Source organism: Dendrobates tinctorius, unplaced genomic scaffold (genome assembly GCF_039654945.1).
Source record: "Dendrobates tinctorius isolate UK_male_01 unplaced genomic scaffold, ASM3965494v1 ptg000110l, whole genome shotgun sequence".
In the NCBI taxonomy this organism is placed as follows: domain Eukaryota; kingdom Metazoa; phylum Chordata; class Amphibia; order Anura; family Dendrobatidae; genus Dendrobates; species Dendrobates tinctorius.
The window spans coordinates 1,540,833-1,543,806 of record NW_027361778.1 but is presented as its reverse complement, the minus strand read 5'-3'; positions in this window follow the sequence as shown (position 1 = coordinate 1,543,806).

Below are 2,974 nucleotides of genomic sequence, written 5' to 3'. Positions count from 1 at the left end.
CAAACTCATGCTTTTAGAGACTTGTTTGGGCTCATGAGAGGAGTAGAAAAACATCAAAAATTTCAGTCCTGCATGATTCTATCAAGAAATGTGTGTTCATTGAAACCGCTGGTTTTTGATAGTTTGAGCCCTATTGAATAATGAATGTTTTGAATTTTCTCCAAAAGTAAAGTAGTTGCAAACTCATGCTTTTAGAGACTTGTTTGGGCTCATGAGAGGAGTAGAAAAACATCAAAAATTTCAGTCCTGCATGATTCTACCAAGAAATGTGTGTTCATTGAAACCGCTGGTTTTTGATAGTTTGGGCCCTATTGAATAATGAATGTTTTGAATTTTCTCCAAAAGTAAAGTAGTTGCAAACTCATCCTTTTAGAAACTTGTTTGGGCTGTTGAGAGGAGTAAAAAAACATCAAAAATTTCAATCCTGCATGATTCTACCAAGAAATGTGATTCTTCATTCAAAACGCTGGTTTTTGCTATTGGGCTCTTTTGAGTAATGAATGTTTTGAATTTTCTCCAAAAGTAAAGTAGTTGCAAACTCATGCTTTTAGAGACTTGTTTGGGCTCATGAGAGGAGTAGAAAAACATCAAAAATTTCAGTCCTGCATGATTCTACCAAGAAATGTGTGTTCATTGAAACCGCTGGTTTTTGATAGTTTGGGCCCTATGGAATAATGAATGTTTTGAATTTTCTCCAAAAGTAAAGTAGTTGCAAACTCATCCTTTTAGAAACTTGTTTGGGCTGTTGAGAGGAGTAAAAAACCATCAAAAATTTCAATCCTGCATGATTCTACCAAGAAATGTGATTCTTCATTCAAAACGCTGGTTTTTGCTATTGGGCTCTATTGAATAATGAATGTTTTGAATTTTCTCCAAAAGTAAAGTAGTTGCAAACTCATCCTTTTAGAGACTTGTTTGGGCTCATGAGAGGAGTAGAAAAACATCAAAAATTTCAGTCCTGCACGATTCTACCAAGAAATGTGTGTTCATTCAAACCGCTGGTTTTTGATATTTTGGGCCCTATTGAATAATGAATATTTTGAATTTTCTCCAAAAGTAAAGTAGTTGCAAACTCATCCTTTTAGAAACTTGTTTGGGCTGTTGAGAGGAGTAAAAAACCATCAAAAATTTCAATCCTGCATGATTCTACCAAGAAATGTGATTCTTCATTCAAAACCTGATTTTTGCTATTGGGCTCTATTGAATAATGAATGTTTTGAATTTTCTCCAAAAGTAAAGTAGTTGCAAACTCATGCTTTTAGAGACTTGTTTGGGCTCATGAGAGGAGTAGAAAAACATCAAAAATTTCAGTCCTGCATGATTCTACCAAGAAATGTGTGTTCATTGAAACCGCTGGTTTTTGATAGTTTGGGCCCTATTGAATAATGAATGTTTTGAATTTTCTCCAAAAGTAAAGTAGTTGCAAACTCATCCTTTTAGAAACTTGTTTGGGCTGTTGAGAGGAGTAAAAAACCATCAAAAATTTCAATCCTGCATGATTTTACCAAGAAATGTGATTCTTCATTCAAAACCTGATTTTTGCTATTGGGCTCTATTGAATAATGAATGTTTTGAATTTTCTCCAAAAGTAAAGTAGTTGCAAACTCATGCTTTTAGAGACTTGTTTGGGCTCATGAGAGGAGTAGAAAAACATCAAAAATTTCAGTCCTGCATGATTTTACCAAGAAATGTGTGTTCATTGAAACCGCTGGTTTTTGATAGTTTGGGCCCTATTGAATAATGAATGTTTTGAATTTTCTCCAAAAGTAAAGTAGTTGCAAACTCATCCTTTTAGAAACTTGTTTGGGCTGTTGAGAGGAGTAAAAAACCATCAAAAATTTCAATCCTGCATGATTCTACCAAGAAATGTGATTCTTCATTCAAAACGCTGGTTTTTGCTATTGGGCTCTTTTGAGTAATGAATGTTTTGAATTTTCTCCAAAAGTAAAGTAGTTGCAAACTCATGCTTTTAGAGACTTGTTTGGGCTCATGAGAGGAGTAGAAAAACATCAAAAATTTCAGTCCTGCATGATTCTACCAAGAAATGTGTGTTCATTGAAACCGCTGGTTTTTGATAGTTTGGGCCCTATTGAATAATGAATGTTTTGAATTTTCTCCAAAAGTAAAGTAGTTACAAACTCATCCTTTTAGAAACTTGTTTGGGCTGTTGAGAGGAGTAAAAAACCATCAAAAATTTCAATCCTGCATGATTCTACAAAGAAATGTGATTCTTCATTCAAAACCTGATTTTTGCTATTGGGCTCTATTGAATAATGAATGTTTTGAATTTTCTCCAAAAGTAAAGTAGTTGCAAACTCATGCTTTTAGAGACTTGTTTGGGCTCATGAGAGGAGTAGAAAAACATCAAAAATTTCAGTCCTGCATGATTCTACCAAGAAATGTGTGTTCATTGAAACCGCTGGTTTTTGATAGTTTGGGCCCTATTGAATAATGAATGTTTTGAATTTTCTCCAAAAGTAAAGTAGTTGCAAACTCATCCTTTTAGAAACTTGTTTGGGCTGTTGAGAGGAGTAAAAAACCATCAAAAATTTCAATCCTGCATGATTCTACCAAGAAATGTGATTCTTCATTCAAAACGCTGGTTTTTGCTATTGGGCTCTTTTGAGTAATGAATGTTTTGAATTTTCTCCAAAAGTAAAGTAGTTGCAAACTCATGCTTTTAGAGACTTGTTTGGGCTCATGAGAGGAGTAGAAAAACATCAAAAATTTCAGTCCTGCATGATTCTACCAAGAAATGTGTGTTCATTCAAACCGCTGGTTTTTGATAGTTTGGGCCCTATTGAATAATGAATGTTTTGAATTTTCTCCAAAAGTAAAGTAGTTACAAACTCATCCTTTTAGAAACTTGTTTGGGCTGTTGAGAGGAGTAAAAAACCATCAAAAATTTCAATCCTGCATGATTCTACCAAGAAATGTGATTCTTCATTCAAAACGCTGGTTTTTGCTATTGGGC